We start from the raw sequence: 20,745 nt of genomic DNA on the forward strand, positions 1-20,745 counted from the left end.
ACTCTGGACAGTCAGGGAGGGACCTGAGCTCCTATGGATGACTATGGATAATGTGATGCAACTCTGTGGAAGAGTTACTGGAAACTTCTACTGGAAGCTTCCATGGAGCTCTGTGTGTGCATTTTCTAGGACCTTAATGCATTGCTGTCTGTCATACTACCAGTCTGTGAGATCGTTGACTGATACCAGAAATTATGTTTCATTGATCACCACAATGCCAGTGTCAGGAAATGTTTATTTAAAAACTTATACTTATTATTGGGGCACCTGGGTGGCTCGTCGGTTAAGCGTCCGACTTCGGCTCAGGTCATGATCTCACAGTCTGTGGGTTCGAGCCCCGCATTGGGCTCTGTGCTGACAGCTCAGAGCCTGGAGCCTGCTTCCGATTCTGTGTCTCCCTCTCTCTCTGGCCCTCCCCTGTTCACGTTCTGTCTCTCTCTGTCGCAAAAATAAATAAAAACATTAAAAAAATTAAAAAAAATAATAAGTTATACTTATTATTCAGCCTTAAAAAAGGAATGAATTTCTGACACGCGCTACAACATTGATGAACCCTGAAGGTGATAGATCTTATCAGACAGTAAGGCACAAAATAAGGTACAAAAGGACAAATAATACTCCATTTCTAGAATAACCAAATTCATAGAGACAGAAAGTACAATGGTGGTTGCCAGGGGCTGGGGGGAGGCACGAATGGGGAGTTGATATTCAATGGATAACACTTTTAACTTGGGGTGATGAAAAGTCCTGGACATGATTGGTGGTGAGGGTTGCACAACATTGCGGATGTATTTAGTGTCACAGAATGGTACTCTGGAAAATGGTTGAAATGGTAAAATTTATGCTACGTATATTTAACCACACAAAAGTTACAGCCATTATGAAAACCAGTATGGAATTTTCTCAAAAAACTGAAAATAGAACTGCCCTATGTTCCAGCAATCCCACTTCTGAGTACAGTTCCAAAGGAGTTGAAATCAGGATCTTCAAGAGATACCTGCCCTCCCATGTCCACTGTAGCATTATTCACAGTAGCCAAAATTTGGAAACAATTCAGGTGTTGGTGGATGGATGGATGGATGGATGGATGGATGGATGGGTGGGTGGATGGTTAAAGGAAATGTGGTATTATACATACAACAATATTCTTCTGCTTAAAAAAGAAGGAAATCCTGCCATTTGCAACAACGTGGGTGAACCTGGTAGACCTTACACTAAGTGAAATAAGCCAGACACAGATAGACAAATACTGCGTGATCTCACTTACGTATGGAATCTAAAAAAAGTCAAAAGGATGGATGCAGAGAGAAAAACAGTGGTTACCAGGGGATGGGAGATGGGGAATATGGGGAGATGTTGGTCAAAGGGTGCAAAGTTTCAGTTACGCAGGGTGAGTGAGCCATAGACATCTAACATACAGCATGGGGACTGTCATTAATAATACTGTATTGTTAGCTTAAAATATGCCCTCAAGTAGATCTTAACTATTCTCATAAAAAAATTGTAACTATGTGAGGTTATAGATGTGTTCATTACTTTGGTTGTGGTAATTATTTCACAGTGTATGTATATATCAAAACATCACGTTGTACACCTTAAATGTGTACAATTTTTGTCAATTATACTTCAATAAAGCTGAAAAAAAAATTAGACCGAATCTACATTTATTTTTTGAGAGACATAGAGACACAAAGCACAAGTTGGGGAGGGGCAGAGAGAGAAGGAGACACAGAATCCAAAGCAGGCTCCAGACTCCGAGCTGTCAGCACAGAGCCCGACGTAGGGCTCAAACCCACAAACCATGAGATCATGACCTGAGCCGAAGTCAGATGTCCAACCGACTGAGCCACCTAGGCACCCCAAAATTAGACTGAATCTAGCACAGGAGGTTAGGGACCCAAGCTCAGAGCTCAGAGCTCAGGTTGATCTGATGGGGATGGTTGGTGGAGACTTGTCTGAGGCTGGTTGTGAAGAAAATCTAGCCTAAAGAGCACTTTGCCAGGTGATTTTCCTCCTGATTGCACAGTAAACAAAACAAAACAAAACAAAACAATAACCTGTGGGACGTTTTTAAGGCTACTTGATGCCCAGATTCTCACAGACCAATGAAATCAGAATATCTGGCATCATGTGTTTAAAACTTCCTATTGTGAAACATTTCAAACGTACACAAGGGTAATATAATACAGTTCCCATCCACCCATCACCCAAATTCAACATTTGTCAAGGTTTTAGCATTGGAATGTATCTTTTTTATTTTTTTTTTTTATATATTTTTTTTCAACGTTTATTTTTATTTTTGGGACAGAGAGAGACAGAGCATGAACGGGGGAGAGGCAGAGAGAGAGGGAGACACAGAATCGGAAACAGGCTCCAGGCTCTGAGCCATCAGCCCAGAGCCTGACGCGGGGCTCGAACTCACGGACCGCGAGATCGTGACCTGGCTGAAGTCGGACGCTTAACCGACTGCGCCACCCAGGCGCCCCGGAATGTATCTTTTTTAAAGGTTAAAGGATGATCGAGCAGGCACGATGCCTGGCAAGTAGAACCTGTTCACCAAATTGAGCTACGATGATTACTTTTATTTTCCTTCTCATTATGAAGTTGGTCGCATAAGCATCTTGATTTTGAAATCGGAGGCCCTGAGTGGGAGGTGGTCCATCGATCTCGCTGGCAAGAGGGTTTTCTTCTTCTGTGAATCATCCTTGAAGCTTTCTTTTCTTCAAATCAAAAGAAATCAATTTGAACTAATAATAACTTGATTTTTGAACTGCCATACTGCAGTGGAATCAGACAGTAAGGTAAAATGGAGAGAAGTAAGAAGCCTGGGGAATATGGAGAGGAGATGGAATCGTCTATCTGGAAAAAGTGCTTTTCAGCTAGAGATGTTCAGTTCTGGCACCGTACCTGCCCCCCACCTCCATTCCCCACCCAGGGCAGACATGACTAATCAATCAATGTTCTCTTTCCCACAGAAACCTAAAGCTGCATCAGAGTGCTTTTTAAGATGATACTTCAGACACCCACCAACAATCAATAAGAGACAGCATGAGAGGCAAGACCTATTTATTATTCCTTTTGTGCCCTTTTTTTGTGCCTTCCATAAGCAATACTGTATACCAAGAAAGAAGAACCTTCTCAGAGACAGAGAGACAACAAACTTTTGAACTTCTTCAAAATCTGCCACAGAAGACAAAGTCATCCCCATGGGATTATCACAGGGCCACGAGCCACCGGCCATACTAAGACATGGATTCTTAGAATCCTTCCAAAAACAGCAAAAGGAAAATCACAAAACCCCAGGTCTGGCCTGCCTTGTGGCACCGTGTTGGCAGTTAGCATGATATTAAAAGTGTCCTGATGCTCTTCTGGGTACAAAAGCTCAGCTTTGCTTCATGGTACCAAGTAGTTCTGAGGCTCAGATATGTATTTTTCTGTCTTTAAGTTGAAGCAGTAAGAAAAAGAAAGCAAGCTGGTAGCAGAGATTAGGGCGGAAGCTAGGGTATGTGGAGCGAGTCCAGGGAGGGGCTGAGGACGGCAGTAATACTAACAATAAAAACGTACCCCTGTTTTCTATCTGCCATGCCTTCTGCTTAGGTGAACGTTGTGGGTTTTCTCATTGCCTCCATACAAGCAACCCTCTGTCCCAGGTACTATTTTTCTGCCTCCTCCCGATGAAAAGCCTTGAAGCTCAGGGAAACGGGACATGACTTGCTTCTGGTCCCACAATTCACAAGCCAGGAAGCTATGGGATGTGAACCCAGATACGTCTGCTTCAAGATACCGTATTCTTGAAACTGCGACCCAGACCAGCAGAGCCACTCTTTCAGCGCAGAGAGACGGTGACCTGGAGTTTGAAGCACCTCTTAGGGCAAAGGTTTCTTCATCTTTGTGTTTTCCTATTGCAGAGCACAATGGCCGGCACACAATCCATTCACATTTGGTTGAATTGATATTTGGTACAATTGAGGCTTTCAAATTTAGCAGTGAATTCTGTTAGCAGAACGTTGCTGCTTCTTCTAAATCTTCTGTTGCTTGTGTCCTGGAGCTGTGATGGGTATTGTCGCAGTGGCCCTGTTGTTTGTACGATTGGCTCATGTGTTCCACACGTATTTATTTGCACCTACTGTGTGTTAGGCACTATATAGCTGGACAGCAGTGAACAAGACAGACCCAATCTCTCTGTTACCATGATAATGGTAACAGAAGACGGAATTAAGAACAGGTGTTCCAGAAGTACTTAAGGAGGGGCTTCTCAGCCAGATCTGGGGCTCACTCTGTTGAAGGAGGCATAGGGATGTCTGACACATCAAGTGCTAGCCACGTACCAGGTACAGATCTTAGAATGTTACATGGGTCGTCTTTTAAAAGCCTCTCATCCCTTGTCAATTCATGGAGCGAACCTTTCGCCACCAGTGTATGGGCAAGAGAATTCAAACCCAGAACGTTAAGTAGCTTGCCCAAGGTCATTGCAGTTAAGTGGCAGAGCTGGAGGCAAAGCCAGGCTGTGACTTTATTTCAACCCCTGTCCTAATCTGCTGCTCCGATATGTGTCCTAGTGACACCTGGAAAATGAGTTGGGGGTAGCTTGGAAAAAATAGGCAGAGAAGTTGTTTCAGATGACAGGAGGCAGCAGCTGTGAAGCCCAGACTGGACAATGCATCAGGTTCCGGGAGCTGGGAGCTGTCAGAACTGTGGGCGGTAGGGGGGACGTGAGACCCGAGGGGTGTGCTGGGCAGGAGTCTCATCTGAAAGGCTCTGTAAAACGCTGCATGGGTGTTTATCTTCTAACCCGCAGGCACTGGGGAGCCATCAGAGGGTTTCATCAGGGGAGTGATGTGATCAGATTTATCCTCTAAAACAATCGATCTGGCTAGAGCGCCTGGATGGCTCAGGCAGTTAAGCATCCAAATCCTAATCTCGGCTCAGGTCATGATCTCCTGGTTGGTGAGATCAAGCCCGACATTGGGCTCTATGCTGATGGTGCTGAGCCTGCTGGGGATTCTCTTTCATTTTCTCAGAATAAATAAATAAACTTTAAATGTTCACTCTGGCTATTGAGGAGGCTATTGAACAGAGAAGTAGGGTGGGAGTGATGTGGGAAACAAAGGCAGAAGGAAACGGCAGCTAGAACTCAATTTCCTTACAGCCTGCAGCCCATTGACAGATACTTGAGGCCTACAGAGTAAAACTTTTCTCAGGGAACTCCCTGCTGTCTTAATGTTCATGTTTTGCTGGAGGGGCAACAACCCTAGCTTGACAAGAGCTAAGCCTCCAGTATCCTGGGAGGCTTCTTTAGCATATGAAAATCTCACTGGAAACTTCCCTGGACTTTACTGCCCCCTAGCTCCAGAGTATACAACCAGTCTCTCCTCATGGTCGGGGCAGAACTTCCTGCCCACGGGGTCCTGTCCCCATGCTTTAACAAAATCACCTTTTTGCACAAAAGACGTCTTCAAGAATACTTTCTTGGCCAACAGCTCTGGACCCTGTGAACCTCACTGTCACCCCATCACTGTCACTGTCACAACCTCATCAGGTGCTTGCCATGCAGGTAGGGACCATTAGGCAAGGCTGGGCTTAGAGCCTAGGGCACTTGCACAACCCTGAAAATATGTGTCTCCTTGAACTTTGTGCCCTAGGTACCCCCTGGTGTCACCCTAGCCTGATATGCCCCGATTCGAGAGACCCCCCCCGAAAACAAACCACCAGAGTCCAGAGCCAAAGCCAAGCGGCAAGGGTCGTTTATTGCAGGTTCGAACCCGGTCCTCTGCGCACTCGTCGCCGGTGACCAAAGTAGGGCAAACCGAACCCCCAGAAGACACAGGGAAGCTGGAAACTCACGGAGATGGAAAATCCCTTTGACCCCTTGGGTAATTATGCTCGTTGTTCACTGTTAGCTCTTATCATTACCCAGTTCTTTTTAGCCTTGACATCAGAAAGGATGGGAAATGTTATGAACTGGAAATCTTTTTAAGGCTAATAGTTCTTTTTTTGTTTTTAATTGGCAGTGGAGTGGGGGGAGGCAGGGGAGGGGGAGAAGAGTGGAGGGCGGTGAAGGATGGCATAGGATTAGATTTCAAAAAAACAAGTTTTTTTGGAGGAGCAGAGCCAAAGGATAAATAATGAAACAAATTCCAGCAGAGTGGAAAGAAGGCAAAAATGCTACCTTGAAATGAAAGATCCATTCTAAATGCGTTAACTGTGCGTTCTCAGCATTACTGCAGAGTATTTGAGGGCCTTTTGTGAAAGACACTGTTCACAAACTAGGCTTTAATCTGTAGCCACTTTTTATCCAAAAGGCCTTAGGAACCTGTGGGGTTTGCAGAGACTCAACCAACTTAAGCGCACTTTCAGGAGAAAGGACCATTGACGTGGCTCACTGTAAGCCCTGGGAAGTTCCTCAGAATTGTAAAGATTGAAGTGGTTTTGAAGCTGGTTTTAAATCTGCACATGACAAGAATAAGGAGCCCAGTACAACAGAATTTAAATAAACTACCTTCTGGAGGTGCTGACACTGAAGCACATGGGTCTGTAACTTGCAATTCTGAACTGGGGAAGCTTCCAGAATTTTTTTTTTTTTTTTTTTTTTTTTTAAATATGGGATCTGGGGCGTCCAGGTGGCACAGTTGGTTAGGTGTCTGACTTCAGCTCAGGTCATGCTCTCACGGTCTATGGGTTCGAGCCCCGCGTAGGGCTCTGTGCTGAGAGCTCAGAGCCTGGAGCCTGCTTCGGATTCTGTGTCTCCCTCTCTCTCTGCCTCTCCCCAGTTGTGTTCTCTTTCTCTCAATAATAAATAAATACACTTAAAAAATTAAAGAAAAATACGGGACCTGATTTTACCTCTTCTGATTTGTTTTCATTCCTCTGGGCTGGGTACTGTGGCCGCCCCACCCACCCAATTGGACTAAACCTTAGTCAGGTACCCTCATGGCTGCACCACACACACATCTGTGTTTTCCAACTCTACTCCTTGCTGGCTCTAAAGTCCTGTCAATCTGGGTTTGAATCCAGCTCCAACCATCACGTAGCATCTCTGTGAATTAGAACAAGTCTCTCAATCTCCCCAAGTGTGAAATGGGGGATAATTATGGTACTGGTTTCCTGGGTTGCTGTAAGCCTTAATTTAATCATGAGATAGTGCGTGTCAAATGCTTAGAACCATCCCTGGCACATGCTCAGGGCTCAGTAAATGTTAGCGCTTAGTGTCATTAACTATTGCCTTTAACAAAATTAAAACAAAAAACAAAAACACAACCCCGAGGCTTCACTTTTGTAAATTAAATGACTACATATTATGAGCAATAAAATACTACCTTTTATTAATGCATGATAAGTAATTAAATATTAATAGATTCATGTCTATCAAGGTACATTAAATGATTAGACTAATTACATTAGAAATATAGCTCTGATGATGAAGAATTACATACTAAACGATGAAATGGGTTGAAATGAAATGAAACAAGTTAACACACATAAAACAGCTCAATACACGGGAAATGCTCAGTATACTAATAGTTTTTAAACATGATCATTCTTTCTTAATTCTTTTAAAATTTTATTTATTTTTAAAATTCGAGTATGTATCTATGTATCTCTATATAGATGTATAAATATGTGTATATTCGATTCCCGTTACAGTGTTGTATTAATTTCAAGCACACAATATAGTGGTTCAACAACTGTATACACTTCTCACTGCCATCACATTAAGTGTACTCTTAATCCCCTTCACCTCTTTCACCATCTCCCGCCGGCGCGGGCGGCCCATCCACCTCTCCTCTGGCAACCATCACGTCTCTCTATTTAAGAGTGTGTTATGGGGCACCTCAGTGGCTCAGTCGTGTGAGTGTCCAACTTCAGCTCAGGTCATGATCTCACGGTTTCTGGGTTCAAGCCCTGTGTCGGGCTCTGTGCTGACAGCTCAGAGCCTGGAGCCTGCTTCGGATTCTGCGTCTCCTTCTCTCTTTCTGCCCTTCCCAGCTGGTGCTGTGTCTCTGAATCTCTCAAAAATAAATAAACATTAAAAAAAAGAGTCTGGTTTTTTTTTGTTTGTTTGTCTCTCTTTGTTTATTTGGTTTTTTTTTTTTTCTTAAATTCCACCTCAGGGTTAAACCATATGGTATTTGTCTTTCTCTGACTGACTTATGTCACCTAGCATTATACCTTCCAGATTCATCCATGTTGTTGCAAATGGCAGGATGTCATTCTTTTTTATGACTGAGTAATAGTCATTCTTCCTAATCCATTCTCTGTTGGTGGACACTTGGGCTGCTTCCATATCTTGGCTATTGTAAACAATGCTGCAGTAAACATAGGAGTGCCTGTCTCTTTTCAAATTAGTGTTTTCATATTCTTTGGGTAAATAGCCAGTGGTGGAATTACTGGATCATATGGTAATTCTGTCTTGAATTTTTGAGGAACCTCCACACTGTTCTCCAGAGTGGCTGCACCAGTTTGCTTTTCCACCGACAGCAACAGCGCGAGAGGTTCCCATTTCTTCACATCCTCATCAACACCTGTTGTTTCTTGTGTTGTTGAATTTAGCCATTCTGACAGGTGATATCTCAGCGTGGTTTTGATTTGCATTTCCCTGACGAGGAGCGATGTTGAGCATCTTTTCTCATGTGTCTGTTGGCCATCTGGATGTCTTCTTTGGAGAAATGTCTTAAACATGACCATTCTTGATCTATCTGGGGTGATCCTTCAAAATCACATCATTTGTGGGGAGGGGGTTATTCATCAAAGAAAAAAGTTAGCATTTCTTCATTTTAACAGTTTTACTTCAATTTATATTCTCTCTGTATCCTGAATCTATTTATTCAGATTTTTTTCCTTAGCCACTGATAGTCCCAGAGAGAGAGAAAAAGCAGAGGTAAGCTAAGGTTTCCCCCACCAGCACAGGTGCAAATATGTGCCTAATTTTTTGAATAACTTAAAAAAAATTTTTTTTATTTCTATTTTTAAGTAATCTCTCTACTTAGTATGGTGCTTGAACTCACAACCTCGAGATCAAGAGCCACACGCTCCACCAACTGAGCCTCCCAGGTGCCCCTGGATAACTTTTTATTTTGCTCTAATTTTGAATTTAAAGAACTGTGGCAAGAATAACATAAAGAACTTTGATGATAACCTTTATCCAGGTTCATCTATTGTTTTTACATTTTGCTTCATTTGCTTATCATTCTCTATCTGTGTGTGTGTGTGTGCATACGTGTGCACATTTCTGAAGACTTTGAGGGTGCCTTTTTACCTCTCGATCCTTCTGTGTGTATTTCCTAAGGACAAGGTCATTCTTTTACAAAACCAAATGTCATTTATCAAGGTCAGGTACACTGATACACCTACTATTTCCTATGCCATATTTATATTCAAATTTCAAACTCTTTTTCTCCCCCCGTCTCCATCCAGAACCCAATCTAAGACCACAAATTGTATTTATAGGTCTTGTCTCTTTAATCTCCATTATTCTGGAACTGTTTCTGGTTCTTTCTTTGTGTTTCTTCACCTTGACGTTTTTGCAGATCACAGCTGGTAATTTTGTAGAGTAATCCTCATTTCGGGTTTGTCTGATGTTTCCTCATGACTGGATACAGGGTATGTATGCATTTTTGGCAGACACACCCCTGAGGCATTGTCTCTTGCTTTTAGAAAGCATCTTGGAACTTGTATTAGCAGGGGTTGCATTTTGCTGCAAGTAACAGAAGAATCAACGAACAGTAGCTAAAGAACCAGAAGTCTGGTGATAAGCAGTCCCAGGGTGGACCTGAGTTCTTTCTGTTTTCTACCCTGCTACCCCCTGTGACTTATTGTGTAGGGTGACGTGCTAACTGAAAATGACAAGAGGCTTACAGAAGAATAGAGGGAAAGCTAAAAATTGTTCTCCGTGTTCAACTTAACAAGGCCAACTTGTTCATTAGAACGAGGACAGAACTGTAATTAACACATCAAGATATTATACTGCCACGCACGACTCATGGCGGATGGTTCTGAACTTGCTTCCCCAGAAGCAGAACCTGAGACGGGGATTTGGGTGCAAGCAGTTTATTTGGGAAGGGATCCGTGGAACACCAGTAAGGGAGAGGGAGTAGAGCAAGGAAGCTACAGAAACCAGCATGTGTTGCTGAGCCAGTTACCCCTGTGAGCAACTAAGGCTTCGTCCCCCTGGGAGCCCCTGGGAGCCACTTGAAGACAGGCCTCACTGTCATGCCACCAAAGGTGTTCACGGTCCAGTGTTTGCCATCCGTCGGCCGAGGGCTGCTCAGGGGCCCGTGCTCAGGCGGAGCACAGCTGGAAGCCCTTGGATGCAGCCCGGATGCTGGCAGTCAGAAGCTGGCAGCCTGCATGGGAAGACGGAGTGGGGAAGGGCGAAGAGTGGAGCCCAGGCGATGCCCACTTGGCTCCAGCCCAGATGGGTGCTGCGGACGTGCCCACGGAGCTCCCCTCTTCCTTCCTTGTACCTGCCCAGCCTTCCGTGGGGTGAGCATCTGTCACTGTATGCATTGAATCCTTGTCTTTTTTTTTTTTGTTTTTCCTCTGCCTGCTTTCATTCAGACTCTGTGCCAACGCCAAAGGCATAGGCCATATAACCTTTCCTTTAAAAGATGTTTTTTGTCACATACACCTGCGTGTGTTTCTTCCACCGAGGCAGTTCCGCACAGTGGCCAGTGTGTGGGCTTTGGGGTCGCCAGACTTGACTCTGTTTCCCAGCTGGTGTGAGCTGGGCGGGTTCCTCTTACCTTTCTGAGCCTGTGTCCTCCTATGCTTCTTCATTAATGACTGTGAAAACCCCACACGTATTGATTTGGGGGTCCCAAATATACTTTAGCAAGGAGACAAATTCACAAACACCGAATTCACGAATAACGAGGATCAGTTGTGCTTCCTTAACTCAGATCAGTCACTCAAATATTTATGGAGTATTTGCCGAGGAATATGAAAACATAAGGCTCACTTCTTGTGGCTTTGCATAAAATATTACTCTTTATTTTCATTTCATCTTAGTTTTTTCCAGCTCTAACTTTTAATTAAAAATTTTTTATAAATTTTTTTTTCAAAGTTTATTTATTTTTGGGACAGAGAGAGACAGAGCATGAACGAGGGAGGGACAGAGAGAGAGGGAGACACAGAATCGGAAACAGGCTCCTGGCTCTGAGCCATCAGCCCAGAGCCTGACTCGGGGCTCGAACTCACGGACCGCGAGAGCGTGACCTGGCTGAAGTCGGACGCCTAACCGACTGCGCCACCCAGGCGCCCCATAATTAAAAATTTTTTAAATGTTTAGTTTTTGTTTTTGAAGAGAGAAACAGAGCATGAGCAGGGGAGGGGCAGAGAGAGAGGGAGACACAGAATCGGAAGCAGGCTCCAGGCTCTGAGCTGACAGCACAGAGCCCGACGTGGGGCTCGAACCCATGAACCGCGAGATCATAACCTGAGCCGAAGTTGGATGCATAGCCTACTAGGCCACCCAGGGGCCCCTTAACTTTGAATTTAACTCTTCAAGTGATTTCACAAATACATGTTCAATGAAAAAAACATTACACTGACACACAGCTATGAAGAATAAAAAAGTAAAACATATTCTTCACATTCCCTATGTACTATGTCCAGTTACTTCTCTGGAAGAAACTGCTGTTAATAGTTGGTGTGATACTTTTGAGATTTAAACATACACCCGTGCTTACACAGCACATACTATTTTAAGAGGTAAATGGGTCCCACAAAAACCTGCACACGGGCATTTACAGCGGCTTTATTCATGATTGCCAAAATTAGAAAGAAACCAAGATGTCCTTCAGTAGGTGAATGGAGACATAAACTGTGGTGCATCTAGACAATGGGATATTATTCAGTACTAAAAAGGAAAAAGCTAGCAAGCCATGAAAAGATACGGAGGAAACTGAAGTGCGTATTACTAAGTGGAAGAAACCCATCTGAAAAGGTTACATAGTGTATTCTGAAAAAAGGCAAAAATCGAGACAGTAAAAAGATTGGACAGAGAGAACAGTGGGATGGAATAGGGAGAGCACAGGGTTTTTAGGGCAGTGACAATACTCTTTATGACACCATCATCGTGGATACCTGTCGTTATACATTTGTCCAGACTCATAGAAGGTACAACATAGAGAGTAAATCCTTTTTTATTCTATTTTATTTTTTTATTAAAAATTTTTTTCTTAATGTTTATTAATTTTTGAGAGACAGAGAGACAGAGTGCAAGCAGGGGAGGAGCAGAGAGAGAGGCAGACACAGAATCTGAAGCAGGCTCCAGGTTCCGAGCTGTCAGCACAGAGCCCGACGTGGGTCTCGAACCCACAAACTGTGAGATTGTGACCGGAGCCAAAATCAGACGCTTAACCGACTGAACCACCCAGGCACCCCTACATTTAATATTTTAGTATCTCCTGCCAAGTCACAAACCCCTCGTCCCACCCTGCAAGACCCTCCAGAAGAAAGCTTCTACTGGTGGCTCAGTCAATTGAGCATCCAACTCTTGATTTCAGCTCCAGACCATTTCTCTCTCTCTCTCTGCCCCTCCCCTACATGCTGTCTCTCACCCTCTCTCACTCTCCTCCCCCCTCTCCCAAATAAAATAAACCTTTAAAAAAAAAAAGGCTCTACCTATTTCCATTCCTTCCAACACATTGAGATTGCCAGTTTCCTTACACGCTGGCCAATACAGGTCTTACCAGTCATTTTAACTTTGTCATCTGATGGGCTCATTTTACTTTCCTGAGACTCTTACAATTGGGTCCCGTCATAAAATCTGGATATAGGGACCTTTGAGAAGGCCTCCAACAAATGCAAGGAACTCCTGCCCCATCCCTCTAATTTGCCACGTGATCATTTGGGCTCTGGAAGACTGACAAATGGTTATCAGGATAATTCTGAAAAGAAGAGGGGGCGGAGATCCTCAGACAAAACCTAATTGCTTCCAGGGGGCCTTGATTTGACTGGCAGCAAGACCCCTTCTGCCGGAGGTCAGCAAATCATAAACATTCATCCAGCTGAAAGCCAACCCATTCAGCCTTTCTGGGCAACACATTCAGACAGAACCTGGCACATGTGGCTCAGGGCGGTGAAATAAATAGGACTTAATTTGTATTTTAAAGTCTTTTATCTCTCTTTAAGCCCTTGTGCTTCACTGGAATAAAATCTGATCAAGATGGAGAGAGGGGAGAATGCAGCTTTAATAGTGCATGATCTGCAATCTTGGCCCTTTCTTGGCGTTAACACTTACTTGGAGGCTTGCCATTTCCCTATGCTTCTCCTACATGATTCTGGAACGATGGTCTTGTCGCTCTTCTAAACCATATGGCCTCAGTGTTCAGATGGTTTCAGGTGGGACTGGCAGGTTTGATATCCACCTTGCCCGATGAGAGACTTTGGGAGCAAACCGGGGTCTTTACCCTTTTCTCCCTGAGCCAGTCAGCCGCCATATTGATAAGATTAGCTGGTAATTAACAGCCGGGCCCAGCCAAGCAGAGGAGACGACTCAATTAGCAGAATGTCACTGCATCTAATTTACTTTGCTTATCAGAGATTTATTCTCTAATGACTATGAGAAGAAGATCAGGGCACCTTCAGTGGAAGGATCTGAGGGGTTTAAAAGCTGAAATGTGGTGTAACCTCTTTCGGTCTGCTGGTTTGCCTGCCAGTGAGGAGGTCTAATGCCATTTTGGGGAAGTGTTTGCACTGATGTATGTGCCTCAAGCTTCAGGAAAAAGAGATTGAATGATTCTCAGGGTGAGAGTTGATGCTTAGATCACAAAGTCTTTGTTCCTTGTTTATTTAAATCTCCCCTCCGTTTCTTAAAAGCAAAACTTGTTTCTCACATTTATTTTATGAGAAAACTCCTTCCATGGCTAGTTAGCTTTACTTGTAATAATAGTAGTAGGAGCAAAAACATCACCTACAATAATAATAAAAGATATTTATTGGATCCTTGGCTACGCCAGGCATTATATTCAGCCTTTTACTTTGAACGGATTACCCTTAATCCTCTGAAACAGGGGTTGGCAAGCTTTTTCTTAAAGGGCCAGATAGTAAATATTTTAGCCCTGTAGATCGAAAAGTCTCTGCTGCCACTACTCAACTTTGCCATTGTACCCAGAAAGCAGTCCTAAAGCATACTGTTCACCTTCAAAACAGAACAGTCAGTTATTTTACCAGCAAAAATGGGTTTATTCGGGAATAGCAGAGAATTGAGATTCGGGACATGCAGGCTACAGCTAAACCAGCAGCAAAGTTCAACAAAGGAGAGGAATGTTATTTTCTGGTGAAGGAGAAGTTGGGAGAGGATGTTCTGAATGAAAGTAGATTGGAGAGAAGTGAGAGTGTAGGGTGATGTCAGTTGTTCACTGGCCAAGTTGCAGGTGTGGTTGATTTCTTGTGGGGAGAGGCAATGTGCATCTTTTTCTGTTGGGGTCTGTAACTGATGGTTCTTTAATGTTCTTTTTTCTGTCGGGGTCTAATTGACAATTCTTCTTGTAATTGACATCGAGTGGTATAGCTCCCCCTTTTGGCCTCCCAGCTCCAGTTTGGGGGGTTTCCCTTTATTAATTTTCACGATATGTAAAGGAGTAGGTATGGCTGTGTTCCAGGAAAAGCTTAATTTACACAAATGGGCATTGGGCCCAATTTGGGCCATCGGCCAGAGTTTGACAAGACCTGCTCTACATCTGTGTTTCTCAAACTTCAGGTTACGATTCATTAGTTATAGAATCAATTTAGTGTGTTGCAAAAATAAATCTTTAAAAACATGGAATAAGCCAAAATAGAATAAAAACTACTGAAACCATTATTACACTATGTGTTAACTAAGTTGGATTTATTTTCTTAATGTTTATTTTTGAGAGAGAGAAAGAGACAGAATGCGAGCGGGGGAGTGGCAGAGGGGGGCGGTGCACAGAATCCAAAGCAGGCTTGAGGCCCTGAGCTATCAGCACAGAGCCCAACTTGGGGCTCAAACTCATGAACTGTGAGATCATGACCGGAGCCAAAGTTGGGCTTAACCAACTGAGTCACCAAGGTGCGCCCCCCACTTTTTAAATCCAAGTTAATTGGGGAGCCTGCTTTGGATTCTGTGTCTCTCTGTCTCTCTCTCTGCCCCTCCCCCTCTCGCACTCTGTTTCTTTCTCTCTCTCTCAAAAATGAATAAACATGAAAAAAAAAAAGAATAGAAACTATGTGAACTCATTACGTCTAATATGGATAACTCCCATTTTAATTTCAGATATGTGCATATATATGTACCCACGTATGCATATGTATGTGTATATGTGTGTACTTGTGTGCATGTGTGTTCAGGACTTTGATGTAAACTGTATTTCTTATTATGGATCATGATCATAAAAGTTTGAAAAATACTGTTCTTAGTAAGTAAGAGTCAATATAATATGCATTGTTACAGCTGAGGAAACAGAGACCTAGAAAGACATAAAGTGACTTGCCCCAAATCAGACAGGCAGAAGGGCTGGGGTTCAAATGCTGGTGGAGGGCAGAGCCTGAGGGAAGGAGCTAATACACAGACTAGTCTAACAGGCATTTTATTCTAAGATAACAAGCCTCTGAGATAAGCTTTTTCCCTTGCCCACTTTGGAAATGCTAATGAGCAGTCAGATGGTTAAAATTCCTTCCACTGGAAAGAAAATAAAGGAAAACAAGGGCCAGGCATATTCCACAAATTGAATAGTTTCCTGCTGAAGCAAACTGAATGTCTTTTTTTCCTTCCTGGAATTTCCACTGGAATTGCTATTTATCACAATGTATTTTTCTTCCAACACATTTTAGAAAGTCAGTTGGAATTGATTTGAGACTCTAAACAGTCTTGTGAATGAAAAAGCCGAGTGTAACCTCTTCAAACAGCCCCTCTTCCTTAATCTAGTAACACGTGAGATGCAATTTAAATGATAATGTTAACCAAAATGTGAGAAATGCTGGAAAAGTGTTGTTGTTGTTGTTTTAACCCCCACTGAAAAGACAAATGGCTGAGACATTTATATCTGTTGCACTTATTAGGAAGAAAATGCTCAACCCATTAATTTTATTGCTGTGGTGCTGAATTTGAAGGGAGGGTGAAGTTTCTGAATGCTATTACAGGACTCCAGCAGTTCGAACAAGATGGTGGCCAGCAGAGAGGAAAGCTATAGCAAAACCCAATGATTTTAAAGAAGATTTCTCCCCTTTCATCCTGGTGTGGTGGAACGAGTCTTTCTCCAAGTGAGGCTCCTTGGAAATTTTTCTCTTAAATTGAGACTTTAGAATCACTTTGTAAGTTTGTGTTTTTAAGGCCAACCCCCCGTAAGTTGTTTGCTGCTCAATTTAAAGACAGGTCTCCCTGGCAATGGTGCTTGACCCCCTTGGGGGTGGAAGGGGGTGCCAGGGGCACGGGGGAAGGTGGTTTATGCAGGCAGAAAATAGAATTTAGTGTTACAGGAAATAATGTAGGTAAACATTAGTTTCAGTAAGGGAAAAAACTCAAAAACAAAGGAAAAAACTCAAAAACAAGGGAAAAAACTCAAAAACAAAGCATGTTAGGGTTTTTATCATTTTTATTTTATTTATTTATTTATTTATTTATTTATATTTGTTTTTTTGGAGAGAGATCTCTCTCTCTCTCTCTCTCTCTCTCTCTCTCTCGTGAGTGGGGGAGGGGCAGAGAGAGAGGGAGGCAGAATCCCAAGCAGGTTCTGTGCTGTTAGCACAGAACCCAACATGGGCCTGAACTCATAAACCATGAGATCATGACCTGAGCCAAAATCAAGAGTCAGATGCTTAACCAATGGAGCCACCCAGGCGCCCCCGTCTCTGAATTTTCTCAATGAGTTTGGATAGTTCAATATTCAGTTTTTTCTATGTCATGATCATGCCAAATAGCTTCCACAGTTGAATGGTGTAATATATATTTTATGATCTTTTCCTTTTTACTGCACAACCAGTTCCCATGAAGTTAATATTTGCCTTTTAAAAATTGGCTCAATTTTCTATGTTCTTGTCACTAATTCAACCCCCATTTTTTCACTAGTAATGACATCCATTTTTATCACGTCAGCTATCAAGTTTTACCTTCTAGGAATTTGAAGCTTCTGGGGTCTTCAAATCTGCCCCTTTCTTCCTGAGGCCAGTGTTGGGAAGGAACAATTTTCCTTTACCCTTCAAGGTTCTTTTGGCTGGTCTAAGAATTAAATTGACGTGAGACAAATTAATAGAAGAAAATCAAATTTAATTGCATACCTATGGGATTCCCTTTAGACTAGGAGGCCCACAGACAGTCAGGCAATTGTGGCTTATATGCCTCCAGAGCTGAGGAGAAGGGGGTAGGGGTCTGGAACTTCCAAGGGAAGGAAGATAATTCACAGGAAGGTGAAGAAGAGTGTTTGGTGAACAAGTGTTTGTTGGGCCATACAGCAGCAAAGAGACACAGAAAGGAATTTTAACTATCAGATTTTGCTAGCTTTCTCCCTGCCTAGTTCATATAACACTGTAGTTACCTATGGTGATAGCTGCCTTCCTGGAGCAGGTCCTCTGTCTAAATTCTTTTAGGCATTTAGGGAGAAGATCAAAGTTTCTTTCTGAGCCTTCTATTTCTTAAAAATAATCAGCCTCAGGGTGCCTGGGTGGCTCAGTTGGTTAAGCGTCTGACTTCAGCTCAGGTCACAATTTCACAGTTTGTGAGTTCAAGCCCCACATCAGGCTCTCTGTGCTGACAGCTCAGAGCCTGGAGCCTGCTTCAGATTCTGTCTCCTTCTATCTCTGCCCCTCCCCCACTTGTGCTCTGTCTCTCGATAATAAATAAATGTAAAATAAATAAATAAATCATCAGCTTAAAATTATCCACATGCCAAAGAGATACGTTTTTGGGTGGCAGATTTTGCTTCCCTACACAGGGAAACCAGCTCTCGTTCTGGATCTTCCTTCCTCACCCTCCTGGCCCATCCCCTTTGTCCTCCATGGAGGATACCCTATTTCTCCTAGCCCTCGTTCAACGTTCTTGATTTATTCTTTCAATTTAGTTAGCCCTCCTTTCACTAGGTTTCTGAGAAAGGAGTTATTATTATTATTTTTGGAGATGTTATATGGAAATGTTGGATATGGAATCCTAGGTTAGAGATCACTTTCCTCAAAATTTTAAAGACACTATGCTGCCATCCTCTAGTTTTTAGATTGCTGTTGAGAAGTCTGAAACCACTCTATTTTGACTCTGCATAGGACCTCCTTTTTCTCTGGGGAAACTTGTAAAATTTTGAGCCAGTTTCTGAAATTCCATGACCTTTCATGAAGTTCCATGACATTGGTCATTGTGCTAATCTTTTGAAGCCAGAAACACATGTTCTTAGGTTCTGGAGAACTTTATTAAATTATTTAATGGATAGTTTCTTCACCTCCATTTTTTTGTTTGTTTTCTTTCTAAAACTCTTCTTATTCAGATGTAGGTTCTCTGTGAGAAAAAAAAAAATTATTCTCTCCTATTTTGTGTTCCTTTGTCTTTTTTTCGGTTCTGGAAATTTTTTGTCAATCTAATCTTCAAACCCTTTCACCAAAGCATTTAGTGAAAATAAATTTCTCTTTCTTTCTTTCTTCCTCTTTTCTTTCTTTCTTTCTTCTTTTTTTTAGAAATTTATGTGTGCTTTTTTTTAATGTTTATTTTTGAAAGATAAAGCATGAGTGGCATAGGGGCAGAGACAGAGGGAGACAGAGGATCTGAAGTGGGCTCTGTGCTGACAGCAGTGAGCCCAATGTGGGGCTTGAACTCAAGAACTGTGTGAGATCATGACATGGGCCAAAGCCAGATGCTTGATGGACTGAGCCACCCAGGCGCCCCGGTGCGCTATCGCATTGCTAACTTTCCAAGGGCTCTTTTTTCTCTCTGGATGATTATGTTTTTAATAGTAGGTAGAAAGGTCAGTGCAATGCCCTAAAATAAACATGGTAGTGTAATGTGTAGTCTGCAAGGAGGATGTCATGCCTGGAACAAGCTGAACAAGGTTAAGTGTGTGAGCAAAGTGGTCAGACACGTAATGGAGGGGAGGGGGCACACACCATGGAGGGTCCCATGGAGCCCTCGCTTGAAGTCATGAAAGACAGTGTTTAAGCCTAACTTTGTCCCTTATTTGGAAAAACTCACTTAGCTTCTCTGAACCTCAGTTTTCCTATCTATAAAATGAACCATTAGAATCTCTGAGAAATCTTACAACTCTAATATTCTCATGGATCTTTATCTGCATCAACACTCTTCAAGAGAGAAAGACCACAATACTTAAATTTGTGGGTGCAATAAAACCTTGGATTGGGAGTAACTTGTTCTGCGAGTGTTCCGCAAGACAAGTAAACATTTCTAATAAGTGTTTTTTAATGTTTTTATTTATTTGAGAGAGAGAGAGAGAGATAGTGTGAGTGGGGGAGGGGCAGAGAGAGAGGCAAACACAGAATCTGAAGCAGGCTCCAGGCTCTGAGCTGTCAGCACCGAGTCCAACACAGTGCTTGACTTCACAAACCGTGGGATCGTGACCTGAACTCAAGTCGGACAGTTGACCGAGTGAACCACCCAGGTGCTCTCTAATAAATTTTAACGTGATAGACAAGCGATGTCTTGCAGTATGAGTAGTACATGATGCCGAATGTCCCATGATCACAACTGAGCCCATGGTTCTTCAAATTCTCTTTGATAAATGTGCTTTGGATTACAAACCTGCAAACCGAGGTTTTACTGTATATACTTTATGCTTTTCTAAATGCCTGTGTATATCTAACTTCTACTTCACCCAGCAGGGTAGAACTTTGACTCCTGAGGAAACTGCACATTTGTGGTTAAGTGACCTGCCCGAGGTCACCCAAGGAGTTAGTGGCAGGATCAAATTAGAATGAGGGTTTTGGGGTCCCAAACTGAACTTTGATGCAGAAGCCATGAGTAAGTCAACCCTCTCAAGCCATGACCAAGAAGGACCTAATTCACTGGAAGGAAAATGCTGAGCCTGCCTTCAGAGTCCTTCAAAGTAAGCCTTCTGCACAGTTAGCTGAAGGAGAGGGCTGTGCTGAGAATTAGTACACCGTAAATATATCATCACTAAGCCAGAGAGGCTGATATTTGCATAAAGCAAGCTCCTTGTGCAGCTACCTGAATGGATCCCATGAAGGAGGGGTCTACTTAGCCAGCATGGGTTTTATAGCCACTGTGAATCTGGAGGACTGAACATTTGGGCCAGAGCCCTTCAGCTTTCTCTGTTGTTTGAGATAGTTGTTTTGTTTTGTTTTTTTTAAAGCTAGGGATTAGATTTGACGAGTCCCTTCTCCTTTAAAGGACCATCCTCTCTAAATTTACTTAATTGATAGTGAGAGTGAAGAGGTCCAAATTGACAGTAACCAAGTTCATTGAAGAGAGATCAGGAAGTGCCAGGAACGCCATAATTTGCATAATTAGAATGTATTGTTTAAGGGAACAAGGATCAGGTTTTCCCATTTCAGAGTTGAAAATGCCCCATGATTAATTTCATCCAGCATGTTCCTTAATGATATGAAAAGTAATCAAAATAAGTAATCAAGAAAAGCAAAGTGTCCTAAGATGATAATGACAGTAACAATCAATAACAACCATAACCAGAATTATATTTTACTTTTGCATTTTAAAATTGTGTGCCAGACCCTGGGCTTAGCATGCCAAAGCATATTTCATACCTTTCTGGGTTTGAACAAATATTCTCGGCATTTTACCAGCGACTTTGGGTGAGTTGCTTAGAGCTCAGC

General features: G+C 42.7%; 1 long non-coding RNA gene across 3 annotated transcripts in view; it reads left to right on the forward strand.

Annotated features, from left to right (window-relative positions):
• LOC121019464 (uncharacterized) overlaps window positions 1-3,541 on the forward strand; it is a 245,863-nt gene extending 242,322 nt beyond the window's left edge. For all 3 annotated transcript variants that reach the window (XR_005785593.1, XR_005785594.1, XR_005785595.1), the window contains one exon: window positions 2,976-3,541. This is a non-coding gene — a long non-coding RNA (uncharacterized LOC121019464). The remainder of the gene's footprint in view (window positions 1-2,975) is intronic.
• The last annotated feature ends 17,204 nt before the right edge of the window (window positions 3,542-20,745 follow it).

Source organism: Herpailurus yagouaroundi, unplaced genomic scaffold, assembly GCF_014898765.1.
Source record: "Herpailurus yagouaroundi ecotype Mexico unplaced genomic scaffold, PumYag 222, whole genome shotgun sequence".
NCBI classification, from domain to species: Eukaryota; Metazoa; Chordata; class Mammalia; order Carnivora; family Felidae; genus Herpailurus; species Herpailurus yagouaroundi.